The 15,938-nt window shown below is 39.1% G+C and overlaps 1 protein-coding gene and 1 long non-coding RNA gene across 16 annotated transcripts in view; one reads left to right on the forward strand and one right to left on the reverse strand.

The window, feature by feature from the left end:
• Positions 1-15,938, reverse strand: part of PSD3 (pleckstrin and Sec7 domain containing 3) — a 796,422-nt gene that overhangs the window by 647,917 nt on the left and 132,567 nt on the right. The gene's annotated exons all lie outside the window — the stretch shown is intronic.
• On the forward strand, positions 7,110-7,743 carry LOC123588080. The gene is made up of 3 exons (XR_006707691.1): positions 7,110-7,224; positions 7,384-7,550; positions 7,637-7,743. It is a non-coding gene; the product is annotated as an uncharacterized LOC123588080 (long non-coding RNA).

The following is a 15,938-nucleotide window of genomic DNA, read 5'->3' on the forward strand; positions in this document are numbered from 1 at the left end:
CCTAATACCTCTGGCTGTATATAAACCATCCCATCTCCTTCTTTTCTGAATGATAAAGCAGCTTGTTTTTCTTTTACAAACACATTATTATCTTGAGGAACAGAGGGACATTGAGAAACTCCCTCCCAAGAGTAGTAACCAGTTGATGCTTTCTTCCAGTGCAATTTCACACAGTCCATCAAGACCTGCAGGATCTGATGCAGCCTTTGTCTCCAGGCTTGTCTGTCGTTTCTTCTACCCCAGAGTCAGCAAAGAACATGGTGTATAACTACCTGCACTCATATCCAGGTGTCTCCAACTCTCCAACTGCTGTTAGCCTTTTCACAGCTTTGATTTTTTTTTTTTTTTTTTTGGTCTGTAAGTAGAAACAATAATAGACCCTGCCTGATGGGGCTCTTGTGAAGTTTAGATGAAATAATGCACTTAACATGATGACATATGATAAATACTCAGTAATGTTAGCTGTTATTATTAATCTGGATAGTTACTCCTGGCAAAAAAACTTTTCTTACCCACTCAAACCAGGATGGGTGCCCCCATTTTACATTTCTGTAGAATCTTGTCCTTCCTTGTAATACTCATCATACTTTTAAATACTTATTTAAGGTCTGTGTTCTCAGCTAGATTATATACACTTCAAGAACAAATCTGGTTTTATGATTATTATTAATATCCATTATGTCTAGCACACAGCCTACAAAGGAATATCTGTTAAATGAATTAAAGTTAATGCTAAAGCTATAAGACTGATGAGTTCTTTGGGAAGACATTCAATTATCTCAATTATCATTTTTAAAAATTGGTCAATTTGAAGGAATTATTGAGAGAAATAGGCATTGTGCTACATCTTAGTTTGTGATATGATTCAGAGGAAAACATAATAACAGTAGTGACACCTACTTTATAGTGCTTTATAGTATATTCATACCTATAATTCCATTCCAGAAGCTTACAGAATATTAGAGATGGAAGACACTCCAGAGTCATCGCATCCCAATCTTCATTTGAGAGATAAGGAAACCAAAAGCCGTCATTGCACCAAGAGTCACTGAGTTTTCCAAAACACGTCCCACAGAAAGGGTGTCAGAAAAGCCCTTGGACTCTAACCATGCATTCGATGAGCTCACAAGTCTGAACCATAAGTTTCCTGAGCATCACTTAAATAGCTTGTGAAAGGACAGGAAATCCCACAAAAATGGGCAGACAGAAATAGAAGATGGAATTACAATTCAGTGGTCCACACAGAGTCTTTCCTAGTGTGTCTTGAGCCAGCAGCAAAGGGTGGCACTCAAGGCTCAGGGTGAAGTGAAGCACAGTAAGCTAGGTGAAGCAGATGGGAGCTGCTCTGGAGAGACCCACAGCAGCCGTCCATGTAGGACTCATTTCCTGCTTTGAGCCAAATGGGTTTATCAAACGCAGCCCTCTGTACTGTTTTCTGGCCAGCATGGAGAAATGCACCTGGCATCTGCCTATGCATTCTGTCTTTTTTGCCAAATGCAGGGATCTCCCTTTGGCTTTCAACATGGAACACCCGGAATCAGATGGAAAATCCCTCCATTAGTCAAGTACATGGGAAATGCTCTCTGATAATGCTGTGGAAGAGAATGATCGTCCACATACACAAAAGTTCAATTAAGTTCATTTGTTCATGGCTCAAGCCTATGTGCTAGGAATCAGGACTGACTGCCCAGTACCCTGACTTTGGCTCCTCTGCAGTCTGCATACAGAGCTGTAGGGGCCAAGGGCAGGCTGCCCAAAATGTACAACTTTGGCATATTGATTACTTTGAATAAAAGTTACTTAAGAGATAGCCTGTGCAAGAAGGACACTCAGACAGTCCCCCATCCCCCTGAAAGTAGGAAACAAATCTCCCCTGTGAAAGCTACCCTCCCTGCACAAGAAGTAAAGAGACATCCTAATTGCCAGAGATAGGAAATTTAGAGCCAAGAAGGCTGTGTGAACAACTCTTGTTACTTTTTACTAATTTACTACCACAGCCCAAATTCTGTTTAGAATTCCTTACTAATTGAAGTTCCTAAAGCTAAGATTTCTTTGTCCTGTCAATGCCTCACAGATTTATTGTTTCTTTGGGTAAAAAGCATAAAAACTGCTTGCTCTGGTCATTTCTTTGGGTCTCAATTTCATTATTGGGTCTCTGTGTGTACCTAATGCAACTGGGTTTTTTTTTTTTCATGTTAATCTGTCTCATGTAAATTTAATTCTTATTTTTTCATTTTAGAGAGAGGGAGAGTACACAAGTGGGGGAGAGGGGCAGAGGGAGAGAGAGAGAGAGAGAGAGAGAGAGAATCTCAAGCAGGCTCCACATTCAGTGCACAGCCTGACACAGGGCTCAATTCCACGACCCAGGGATTGTGACCTGAGCCAAAATCAAGAGTTGGACTCTCAACTGACTTGGCTACCCAGGCAACCCTGTAAATTTCATTCTTGGTCCAGCTAGAAGGATCTTGGACCCAGGAAAATTTTTTTCTCCCCTTCAGGGGATACCTGACAGAGGTCCTGAACACCTGAGGAGAATGGGTGACCCAGTGGGATACTTAGTAATAGCAGGGTTGAAATGGGGGAAGTTGAAAGGTCAAGGACCTTTTTTAAAAAAAAAACACACAAATTCATACTCAGTCTTTATTTTTCACTTTTCTTTTCCTTCTTGATAGCAAGTGGGGGCAGGACAAAGATCTGGCTTGGAAGACGAGTGACGTGCCTTGGTGCAGTGACACACAAACCGTCCAGAGTTGGGCTTGCTGTGACTGTTGGTGGTGCTTTCTCCTGGGCACCTCTCCCTCTCATAGGGTGATCTGGACAGGTGAGCCTTCCAGGAAGTCCTTCTCACCATCCCCTGTCACTGTCCTGAGGGTCCCCTCCTCCAAATCCTTGTTATGCTTCATAAGTCTATAAAAAAATGTCTAAGTTTCCATCATATGTTGCCCACAGTTCTGATGGAGATTGTTCACACACCTTGAATTAATGTCAAGCTAACACAGGACAAGTTGTTTTAAACTGTCTAAACTCAGCAGAAGAATAGCCACCCAGCATCATAATTATTTACTTTCAGCAGCTTGAATGCAAGTGTCATTAAATCTTTACAACAGTTCTGGTGAATGCCTTTCATTTTCATCAGTAGTTCCAAAGAATTACACAAGGGAGCTTTTCAATTTAATATGAATGGTAAATCATATACATGCTGTGGGATCTATTGGCCTGTAAAAACTGACTGAAGCAGTTTCCACAAGGGCTTATCTTATTTGAAATAATTTAGGAACCAAGCCTTATTCTTCTTATGGGGGAAGGGGAAGGAAGGGAATAGGAGAATTGGACAAAGGGGCCAGCCAAGTAGCCAGTCAATCAGACTCAACAGAAGTGCTTGGGTAGAAACTGTACTTATACAGAATTCAACCAATTATGTACCCATTATGTGCAGGTCTGTGCATATGTGGATCCCACCTTCTAGTAAAGTAAAGGAGATTAGATTTGTACAAAAATACGTGAAACTAGGTAATACTAGGTAACATTAGGTAAAACTAGGTAATACTTGAAACTATAAGTAACAGGGTCATCTGTGATTATTATAATACCTATAATTTAGTAAGAACCTTATCTACTATGTGCAAGAAATGTGCAAGTGCTTGACATCCTCTATAAAAAGGATGCTCACAACAATGGAGGGGTACAAAGAAAGTGAGGCCCAGAGAAGTTAAGTAACTTGCCTGAAATCACTTAGCTGGCTGAGTACAAGTGGACTCCAAACAAGGACAAGTTGCCAAGTACACCTCCAACCAAGGGTTGCTAGATAAAATACAGGACACCAATAAATTTGAATTTCAGATAACAACAGTTATACTGAAAAGTATAAGTATGTCCCAAATATTGCTGTTTTTGTTTGCTAAATCTGGCAGTCCTACTCCAAACCTCATCTTATAAGGTAAAGTAAAGAATTCAAGATTACAAGGGATGGAGCACCTGGGTGGCTCAGTTGGTTAAACCTCCGACTTTGGCTCAGGTCAGTGTCTCACGGCTTGTGAGTTCAAGTCCCATGTTGGGCTCTGGGCTAACAGCTCAGAGCCTGAAGACTGCTTCTGAATCTGTATCCCCCTCTCTCTCTGCTCCTTCCATGCTCAGGCTCTGTCTCTCCTAAATTTCTTGGAATTTCCTAAAGGACGTCCTTTGTTACGTTAATGAAGTAACTTCTGGAAAGCCCCTAGGGTGAGGCATGGTCCTTAAGGAAATAACCTGTGATTAGAGTTGGAAAGTTTAGTCCACTGCCCCATTCTCACACCTCCAGGGAGGGGATGGGGCTGGAGACTGAATTCAAATACCAATGGTTGATTTGATCAATTGTACCTGTGCAATTAAGCCACCATAAAAACCAGAAAAGATGGGGTTCAAAGAGCTTTTGGGTTGGTGAACACTAGAGATTTTGGGGAGAGTGGCATGTCTTCCTGGAGAGGGCATGGAAGCTCCAAGGCATTTCCCCATACCTCACCCTGTGATCTCTTCCATTTGGCTGTTCCTGAGTTATATCCTTTTATAAGAAACCAGTCAGTGATCTAGTAAGTAAACTGTTTCTCTGAGTTCTGTGAGTTGCCCTAGCAAACTAATTCAACCCAGCCAGTAAGTCAGAAGCAAAGGTTACAATCTGGCCTGGCATCTAAAATGGGGGAAGTGGGGCAGTCTTGTAGTACTAAACCCTTAATCTGGGATCTGACGCTAGCTCCATGTAGTGTCATAATTGAGTTGTATTGCAGGGCACCCAGCTGGGGTAGAAGAATTGTTTGGTGATGTGGGAAAAACCTCCACACATTGGAGTTTGTAGCAGAACTAGACCATTGCTCTGGGCATTCCTGCCCTATTTCAGATGAATCATGATGTTACAAGAAGCTTAAGAATTAGATAAAATTGTCATGTAAATAGTATTTGTTTTCAATATTTGTTTTTAGTATGATATGCCTAGCAATGTTAAAATATTTTCCCCTGAACCCAGTCATTGCAATTAATACTATCATATTAATATGTCATGTAAATTTTAAAACACAAAATAAAAATTTTAAAAGATGAGAGATAAAAACATAAAAAGGGGTACAACAATCTTTTTCTTTCTGTACCAAACAGATTGTCTTGTGCACCCGACTTTGCACATCATTGCGCACTTTGGACACATCCTTGTCCTGGGCAACACTTGTAAATAATTAATACTTACTGAAGACCTATGTGCAGTTTTTCTCACTTGGCCCTTCTATCAGTTCTAGAGTTCCTATTTCTTGCCTTTAGTGAACATTTGGAGTTAGAGGCTCCATCAAAAGATCGACAGCTTGCCAAGTCCCACGCTAACCAGCAGAATGGAGACTTACAGAGCCCACTGTCTTTCAGCCCAGTTGCCTTTCAGGTAGAGTGCCTGAGAAGCAGGCTGGGGTGGATGTGGCTGCAACAGCTGCTAGTGTGATAGGAGAAGATAGGATTCAGTAGGCAGAGAGGGAAAGATTAGGGCCTGAGGTCCTCAGGTGGGAAAAAAAAAAAACACCTATTTTGGAACAATGCTGAGAGTGTCTGACCTCAGCAAGTCCCCTCAGGCATAAGGTTTCTCTTAAGAATGTAACACACCCCACCTACTTTCCCTTAGGTTCCCCCTCTGGAATTTGACAAGAGACCTAACTATGGCCATAGACCATCCCTCATACAATGGAAACAAACCAATCAGGAATGGACAACCCAGCACCTAGAGCTATCAAGCCAATAAGGGTAGGACCTGAGAAGGAACAAGGGGGAAGGGAAGGGGAATTGGCTGACCAGAGAACCTTATTAAACAAGAACCCTTGCCTATAATCCTTGGGCAGTCACTTTTGAATGTCCCCTCTCTGTAAAGACAGCTTTCCTACTGTTCTTCCTTTCTAATCTTATATTCTAATAAACTTTTGCCTGCTGCTTATTTTGTGTCCACCTCTTCATTCTTTGAAGCTGCAAGACAACAAATCCCCAGTTTTGTGGTAAAGAATCCTGGAACACAAGAAGCTGGGGTGATACTCTCTCCACCTTACTGAAGGAACTCCAGATAATGTTTGCCAGTTGTCACGTAGTTAATATGTTTGTGTTGGAATTTGAACTTTGGTTGCGGGACCTGTGCTTCTTCCTCCTTTACTATACTGTTTAAGATGGCCCTGAACTCAGGGACACCTTGGTGGCTCAGTCGGTTAAGCGGCTGACTTTGGCTCAGGTCATGATCTTGTGTTCATGAGTCAAGCCCCACATCGGGCTCCATGCTGACAGCTCAGAGCCTGGAGCCTGCTCCAGATTCTGTGTCTCCTTCTCTCTGCCCCTCCCCTGCTTGTGCTCTCTCTCTCTCTCTAAGAATAAATAAACATTAAAAAAAAAATTGCTGTGAACTCAAACCCAAGTATAAATGAAGGTTGGTATTCCCTCCTAAGAATTAAAAAAAAAAAAAAAAAAAAAAAAAAAAAAAAAGAAAGAAAGAAAGATAAAAGAGGACACTGGAACTAACCAAGCAACTTGAATCCAGGATGTTGAATCCAGAGAACCAACATAGTTTATCAATAAATTTTTGTAAAATCCAAATTTTCCTTAACTTTTTCCTTTTTACTTAGGCAAGACAGACCCAGTCTTTGTGTTTTATTTTTACATGTGGTCTAATAATTAAAAATCTCTCTAAACCATCTTGACTGGCAGAATAATTTATTGACATCAATTTGTGAATTTTTTCCTTATTTTTTTCCAGTTCCCCTCCCTTTAAGCCAAGTCCCTTGCTGTGCCTTGGGGAGGTTTATATGTCAAGGAACAGTGTCCCTCAAGACATTTCTCTTCTGTTAGAAGATGCTAAAGATGCTGAAACAAGTGTCTGGGAGAGGAGGGTGTTGGCCTGAGCCTGGCAAGTATAAAGAGAATCCTGATTAATTCTGGGGGCTGCTCAGAGGCAGTGCCCTGGAGGAAGTTTTAAGCTGGAGAGTGGCAGAAATTAAAGGGAAGGTGGGTGTTTATAAAATGCCTTGAAGTTAGTCAGGATTTTACAGGCTTCAATATTTTTCCTCCCACTTCCTAACCTTGTTTAGGACTCGGAGGCAAATTACTTCACTCTTCCAAGTACAGAGAGCTTTCTTGTTTTCCTGAAGATTTCTATGCTTCAATACTTTTCCTTTTCTCAAGGTCCCATCAGTTGTGGCCTGCAGTAGATGATGACTTCATAGAGAACTCAGATATTAGGTATGTAACACAAACGTTATGATTAAACAAGGAAAATAATAGCCTTTATGTTTATATTTGGTGGTGGAAGGAATCTTTATTCAGGCCTACAGGGAGAGGGACCTCTACTTCCTTTCCCCTACTTCTGACTTGTCTACTTCCTATGTGTTACTCTTCTAGAAGCACAGAGGGAGTCCAGACCCCAGGCCCAAGTTCACAGAAGCAATGGAGCTGCCAGACCTGAAAGCACACAGCCTAGAATGAGAGGCAGTTTGGCAAAGGTTAGGATGGATGGAGAACTGGTGATTGAAGTTGGAGGTCCCCAGCATCTATGTACTCTGTGCCAGGTATGGGTCCAAGAGCTTTATATTTATATTAGAACTAAATTATTATTTTCTATCAAGTAGGTACTCACCTCACCTCTATTTTACAGATGAGGAAATTGAGGTACAGAGAGATTTGTAACTCACCCAAGGCTACCCAGCTAGGAAGGTGCAGGCAGAGCTGAGACTCACACTTGGAGTCTGGCTCCAGGTTCTGTGCTCTTCAACACAGTGCTAAGCTGACCATGCACTGAAGGAACAGATAAATGCAAGAATTCATGAATGCTTTCATATCATGGAAACTTCTTGACCAGTGGCCCAATTTTAGTGGACAGAGAGCCCTGAGAATATCTGGGACTGAATTTATTGCTAGTCCAGGAAGGTGGGGTATTGGAGGAAGATTTTAATGTGGTTTTATTAAAAATAACAAAATGATAACTGCTGTAGTTATAGTTCATGAATAGATTATTTTCTTCTTTTTCCTGGTATTAACAGAATAGGAACCAATTTTTTCATAAGGTTAAGTCTGTTCCACCTGCAGTATAGGCCAGACTAGTTTGCCAAGGGAAGGATATTAACGTTATGAATTCTTTGGTCTATCTTCATGATTAAGGGCCTACGAGGTCTCAATAATCATTTTGTCAGGGAAGAAAGGTGCAGAAAAGCCAATCTATACATTACTATTGCGAACTGACATATTGTTATAGTGTCACAAAGTTCTAACCCTCGTTTTTGTTCAGGGATTACAGTCTGCCCTCTCTCAACCTGGATACCAGCTTTGGTTTGTTGTCTGAATGACAGAATCCTTCATGTACCACAGGCAAGACTGTGGTCCTTCCAAAAGGTGCTGCGTTCAAAGAAGCATCCCAAGCCCAGCCTCCCCTCTCCATGTCCCTGCACACTCTGACCAGGAAATTGCTTCAGATTCCCTGACTTTGATTAAGCTTATAGGACCCATTCCTGTGTTTCTGCAGTCTCCTATCAACAACACTTGCAAAGTGGCCTTAATCAGTTGTCATCACTGCTTGCCCCTCCCCCCACCCCGCAAAAGGAAATCTTCCAGGGTGAGGAGAAATCTTCTTGGTCTGGTGGGAGCCTACCTTTCTCTAACACACAAACATGGTAGTCTGTGTCCAGATTTTCTGGTCCTGACTTCAAATTTTCCAATGTTGCATTAAATTATGCATATTTTTATGCTAAAATATGTGTTTCTTTTCATGGTATTTTATTCAGTAAATGTAGCTTATTATTTTAAATTTATTTTTTATACTTCTGAATAAAAGGTATAAACTTACAACCCAGAAATCTTAATTTTCAGTTAGGAAAACATTCACTCTATGTGTATATGATTGGATTATGTTCTTTATTAAAGCATAAGGAAATTCACACCTGAACCCAGGAGAAACTCCAAATGCAAACCTTCTTTACATTCTGTCAATCAGCCACAATTTTCCTGCCTTCACTCAGATGGCCCATGAAGACCATCTCCAGTATGAGATGCCCTGACAATATGGAACAGAGATGGTGACTTTTTACATCAAATCATGATGTGCAGATAGTAACTTGTGCAACTTTCTTATTCGGTCATCACTCAAGTGTAAGCCTATACTGATTATTACACAAAGTTATAACCCTTTGTCTGTATTCTGCTGATGTTTCTTGCATATGTCTAAAAATGCCTCTTTGTATATATGTTTGTCTGCCTCAAACTTAAAGCTTATAGAAAGCAGGAAAAGAATCTCCCTCCTGTTTAATGTTTACAAAAAGAACCAACAGAAACATTAAAAAAATTCATTTAGTAATGCTTAGAGTAACTTAGGTAGTCAATAGTATAATTCCATCTAGTTGGATTTATGTAATACTTTTTTTCTCAAAGGGCTTCAGAGGCTACAAACAATAAGACAACCCAATAAATGCACAGAAGGTAGCCAGCCATAAATGGTTCACAAAACAGTATAAAAAGGTGGAAGAGCAGTTTGTAGCGAATTGTAAGAAAAAGTTCACCTACTAAAACAGATTGAGGATGAAAATGGAAAGAATTTTGCCATTAGCTTTCTCAAATGGCATGAAAAGTAGGGATGATTATTTATGGTGAAAATATTTATTTTATAGGTTATTCAAGGCATGGAGTAAAGCTGGCTCTTTAGGAGAATAGTTACTATTATTGAGGGGACATTTTTCACAAAGATTATTTGCAAAGTAGACCTAGGAAACTAGGTCAACAAGCTGAGCCAAAGAGAAATATTACTGTAATTCCTTGGCCACAGGCCCACCCGAGAGCACTAGTTTAAGCCACAAGAGAAATATATTTTCATAAATATACCACTATGCTAAATTTATGAACCCAAAGATAGTTTGAAATTTTATTCTACTTTGGATTGAATAAAATCCACTCTAACAGTGCCAACTACCACTGGTGCCTGACAAGTCACCAGCCTGGATGCGTCATAGGTAATGCCTTACAAATGCGAAGTTCAGGGAACGGAGGGATGTGAGGGAAGAACTGAAGGAATTAGTGAAAGAGGAGGTCACTTAGGGTGGCTTTGCCATAGACAACCTAGAGGTTATATTTATGGAGCACCTATTATGTGCAATGCATTTTATAATGATACAGAAGAGACAGAAAGTTTTTCTGTTTACATACTAAACATTGTTATCCTAAACAAAATCAAACATTTCAAGATTACAAATATTGAGAGGACCTGCTCATATTGTCTATCATTAGTATGCAGTTTCATTCAGGGAAATCTCAAATACTTGAGTAACGAGTATTCTCCCCTCCTCCACCTGTCTTAATACTTCATGAATTTATCGTGCCTCTACAGTTCAGAGCTAAAGGACTTTGGGGAAAAAATTAGAGCTCCCTATCATCCAGAGGAAGTTAAATTGTGTGCCTCAAAGATTTTTTGATAAGATTAGAAGTGGGCAAGAATATTAAATTCTCTAATCTGCAGAGTATCTGTAGGGCAGTTACTTCATAAATGCACCCATACTTCCCTTAACTTCTGCATTTCTTTCCTGTTTAAAACTCTCCAAAATCTCCCCATTGTACTTAGAATAAAATTCTAACTTCTTATCTGAGTCTATGAAGCTCTACATGATCTATCCTTGCCTATGGCTTTGACTTTTCTAGTAACTTATGCTCACTATTAATCTGCAGGTACATGGGATTCTTGTGTTAATCCTTGCCTTGAACCTTCCCCTCCCTGATCTTCCATGGTTGGCTCCTGCCTGTCATTCAAGTCTTACTTCAACAGTCACCTTCCCCATGAGGCCAATTCTCACTTTCAAACTAAACTTCATTCTTACGCAGATTACTTCACCACTTCCTTCTGTTTTATTTTCTTCCAAGCACTTGTCACAATCTGAAGTTGTATGTTCATGTCTTGTTTACTTGTTTCATTTCCTGCTCCCACCAGAATATATAAGCAAGGACTTTTTCCTATTCATTACTGTATCCCCAGTGCCTGGAATAGTGCCTGCCAGATAGTCAGTGATCAAGAAATATTTATTGAATGAATGAGTCCAGAAACTATTTCTTTAGCAACTATTCATCCAGATTGTGACCATAGTTATAGAAAGCAGAAGTACCATGTCTGAACACACAAAATCAGAAGAAAAAAAGTCCGTATTAAAACTCATGAGATTTCCTGCTAGATGAGCCACTCAACCCCTCACAAAGAACATTTTTACTTTTACTTTACATAATTAACAAAGTTGATTTACAATTTAAACACATTTGTTATCTAGTTTCCTGGATTGTGGTGGATTTTAAAAGTACATTAGATGTAGGCACATTAATAATAGCAAGAAGGAATAGGCCAACATGTAAGAAATTGAAAAATTACTAAACAGCAATAAGAACTCACACAGCAGAATATTTAGGGGCATTATGCATAAAAGCAAATAGTCTTACTGATGTAAAGTTGCCAACAAACAATACTACTATTGTAGTAATTACTCAAGTTATCAAGAAAATTATGTTGTATATACATCTAAAGAAACAAGGAAATAGTAAATATCAAGTGTTTCTTAGAAAACACTTTACCCAAATTTTATTTTTTATTGCTATTTTAAAGGCTAAGCAATATTTGGTTTTCTGAGAGAATTATTTCTGTGGAACATGTTACAGAAATTCCCTCCTTTCCTCCCTCCCTCCCTCCCTCTGTTCCTTCCTTCCTTCCTTCCTTCCTTCCTTCCTTCCTTCCTTCCTTTTCCCCTTCTCCTTTCCTTTCCTCCAACTTTTCTCACAATGAGAAATGTGTAGCTAACCATGTCCCTTATAGCTTGGATACATAGAAAGCACAGATCCAAATCTGACTTTCAAAAATACCAATTCTGTGGACCTTTATGGCATTTTTGGTTGTTGTTGTTTTCCTGATTTTGACATGATCTTTTCTTCATCTTGATCCTTATTTATAATTTCCTAGACCTGATTATTTATTACTATTTACCTTTACCTTTGCCGTTATTTTTATTTATTATTTGTGCTATAGCTGCAGTGCACTTGAAATCCTTTATGGAAAAGATTGAGTGTATATGAACAAACTCTTGTGAGATCTTTCTGCTTATGACATGGGATAAATGGTGTGACATTTTAATTGTTACTTTACCATACAATCAGTTTGAGAATTCAATAAAGAGAAGTAAATCTTCTTGCTGATAAAGTAGGATTTTCAAATGACAAAACATTGTAAATACTTGAATAATGCCCTCATAATCTGCTGGACCTGGTAATTTAAAGGTTAATACAAATTCACACATCCTGAAAATTGAAAGTTAAATTCCAAAAAGTTAAAATTGACTAAATATAATCACAGGAAATATGCACAACACAAAGGGCAGCCAAAAAAGGAGTCGGAACTGCTGATTACTTTAGAATGAGGGAAAGGGAGCTTCCTAAAAACACAGCCCTGCAATAGCCCAACAATGTTAACTATATGGAACCATCATTCTTTCTTTTGCCCACCTTTTGTTTTTCTTTCATATGGTTCAGTTCAAGGAATCAGTATAGCCCAATTCAAGGAATGTGGCTTATGTTTGTGATTTTTGTTGTTCTTAATTCTTGAACACTGTTGGTCAGGAGTCCCAGTGAGTTGCTGTAAAGTGGAAGAGATCACATGCAGAATCTAAGATGGTTATCTGCTTAGTATGGAACCCCACTTTCACTAAGGACTTATATTTGTGTAACTCTTATAGCACCCTATAGTCTCTGAAAAATATACAAAGAAACATATTTGAAAGAGAAAATTTACAATGTCATAACCAGTATCAGATTCTGAAAGGAAATCTGTTCATAAACTGTATCAAGCAATAGTTTGATTCTAATATATTGCTTAGTTCAGGGATGCTTTTTTTAAAATCTCCCCAAAGGCTGTAAAAACTGGCTTCCTTTAAATTTGAAAAGACTCAGACAGGACATTTATACAAAGCAAACACTTGATAAATTTTAGCTGAAAACACCCTGGCAGTGTTTTTGGTCATTTATTGTGTTCGTTGTCCATATTTGCTCCCCTCCTCTCCACATCGCATTAATTTCTAGAAACTGTTCCTTTCTAAGATATACATATTCATCACCATTTTTGGCCTGTCAGCAGATCTGATAGTACCATGTAAGCTGTGCTTGCCCCTGCCCCATAGTAAACTGGGGGGACACCCAACCCACAATGGACCAGGGAGCCTTTTCCCAGGGGCTGGGAAGCAGTCCTAAGGGGTTTCAGTCTTGGTCTAAATTGTCTCTAAAGAGAGGAGATGTAAACCTGGGAACTGTGGGTGGCCATATTCCTCCCTGTGGAAGAGGGGGTAGAGGAAGCAGATGTGCAGAAAGAGAGAAAATGATTCAGAGAAGAGTAAAGAGAGGAACAGAGTCCAACAAAGAAAAGAGATAAAGAGAGAGACCTGAAAGCTCTGGAGCTCTCATTCCAATTGGTCCTGAGGACCATCTATGCCTCTGCCCTGGGGTTCTACACTTACACATGTATCTTTCTTCCAATGAGTACCCTGCATTTGGGATAAAGTATCTTTGAAGATTTCTGTTATACACAACCAAGAATCCTAACTAGAACAAGAATCCTAATAGAACACTTTTGTTCAAGGGCACAAGCTTTCAAAGTTAAACGAAGGCAATCTGTTGAAACTAATTCAAACTAGCTAAGTGAAGATAAGTTTCTTCATCATTCTAGGTTTTAATTTCTGGTTGGAATTGATTGCCAACATTTTCTTTGCTGAATAATTGATTCAAGAGACTAAAAACACCTTTCAGCAGATTTATTTCCTTTTAATATGGGAGAATAACAAAACACAACTCTTTTTTTTTTTTTGTATAGTCAAAACCCCTCAACTTTAGCTTCTGTCCAAATGTCTCAGGCCAAACCTAATATTTGAGTAATACTACTAATATTTTGTAAAAACAAATAACACTCAAGATTAGAAAATTTGGTATATATTCGTATAAAGTGTTTTAAAATACATTCAGTTCTTATTTATCCTCTGGATAGTAGAAAGGCATCTAATTTTACCAATAAAGGAGTTTCCCAATTCATAGTAACTTCTAAATATGATGGTCTTTTAGAGATTTATCATCAAAAGCTATAGTTTTGGTTGAATTTCCAAAATATGGGCACAAATGGATTGGCAAGGACTTAGAATCACAGAGCTAGATGGGAGGAAAGCAGTCTAATCTTTTCACATTACAGGTAAGGAATTAAGACCCAGATGAAGAGACTTGTCCTCACTTAGCTAACTTGAATCAAGGAAAGGGCCACAGCCCCTATGTCCCAGCTCCCACTCCAATTGCTTTTCTCTATGTCACAGGGTCACCCAACTGTAAAGTGGCCCCTGTGCTCTCTGCCTTCTACTTCCAATCAAGATGCTGAAGTGTATATAGTTCCATGAGGGTAGCACTTGTACAATGATCATAAGATGTCTGTATTTGAATGCGAAAGGAAAGAGTAAGGAGAGAAAAAAAGAGTGAGAAAATGTTGTCATGGGAACGCTGAGGCAAATTGCAAGATAAAAAAGAATTGAAACTCATTCTGCTATCTCAGACTTCATTTATTGGAGTAATAAATCAAGACATCTGTGTCAAAACCAATGCAATGTAAAATAGACTAAAGATAAGCTTTTCAATCCAATCAATACTGTCTCCTAAGTACCAAAATCTTTTAAAAGGGACACCACCACACATTTATCTATATTACTGTTAAAACTACTATATGGGCATTTGTGCAAGCTCTCTCTTTGTTCTAATTTCTATTTTAAAATTCTAAATTGCTCACCAAGAAGGATTAATGTAAAGATTGAATTACCTAGATTACCATTTTATGTGCAGAACAGTTTCTAAGCTTACAACAGGTCAGAAAAGTCATAGATGCTTGGGTATTTAAGTGTTTACCCCAGATAAGATATTGACCTCTTCCAGGGGGTTTAAGTATACCCGGGGGAGGGGGAGGGTCAGTATTCAACTCCAGAAGGGAATTTAATTCAACTGAAATCTGGTCAGAGAAGGAAATATCAATGGTTAGGGGATGACAGCTGGGAATTCTGGCCCTAAAATTCCATGGTAGGGATTTGTTTTATTGTTCAAAAAAGGCACTAACTTTCATATCACTGAGCATTAATCAGCCTTTATGAGGTTCATTCCATCATTTATTCATTCATTCAACTAATTGTGAAGTGCCAGGCACTGTGCTATTCATGTATATAACCATCCCAGTGCCCACTGGAGTCCCAGATCTCCTTGAGAGAGAGGCAAGCCCAATGTGTATGTCTTTCTTGCAGAGAAGTCACTTGATAAAACCATTAATCTTTAGAGACAAGTTGAGGTAGATGAAATTAAATTGTTTTAATACTTTTATTTCATTAAACAGTTTTCATTCCCTTTCTGGATTCATAGATTCATAATCATGGAGAGTCAGAACTGGAAGGACCTCAGAGAACAAATGTGATAACCAACTTTGTTCAGTGAGTTGTCAGGGGCCACTTAGCTAGTTAGCTAGCTAGTTGACAGAACCAGAGCTTCATTTTCATCTCATAAATTCCAGTGCCAGTGACATTTATTTTAAATAAAAACTTTCTGTCAAAAACTTACAGACTTATATTTCAGACATTGGTCTTATTTTAAAGCAAAACAATCCAAGATGCAGAAAGTTAAAACTATTTTTTCTAGTCTGCTTGCCAGGGCCTACCTATAAGAAAATAGACCTACATCGCACTTGTGTTCACTATCTTAAAGAAGAACTACCCATCCCTGTCTCCTTCCCACATATACTTCCCGTGGGCTCCTTATCTGTCTGGCTCATTCTCCACTCTGTCTTCTAAACTTGAACATTCCTAAAAGCTGGTGATAAAAACTCAAAAAGGTGATTGCTTTTGAGATGAGAGAGGAGGGGGGAAAAAAAGGAAGACCAATAG

Source organism: Leopardus geoffroyi, chromosome B1 (assembly GCF_018350155.1).
Source record: "Leopardus geoffroyi isolate Oge1 chromosome B1, O.geoffroyi_Oge1_pat1.0, whole genome shotgun sequence".
Classification (NCBI taxonomy): domain Eukaryota; kingdom Metazoa; phylum Chordata; class Mammalia; order Carnivora; family Felidae; genus Leopardus; species Leopardus geoffroyi.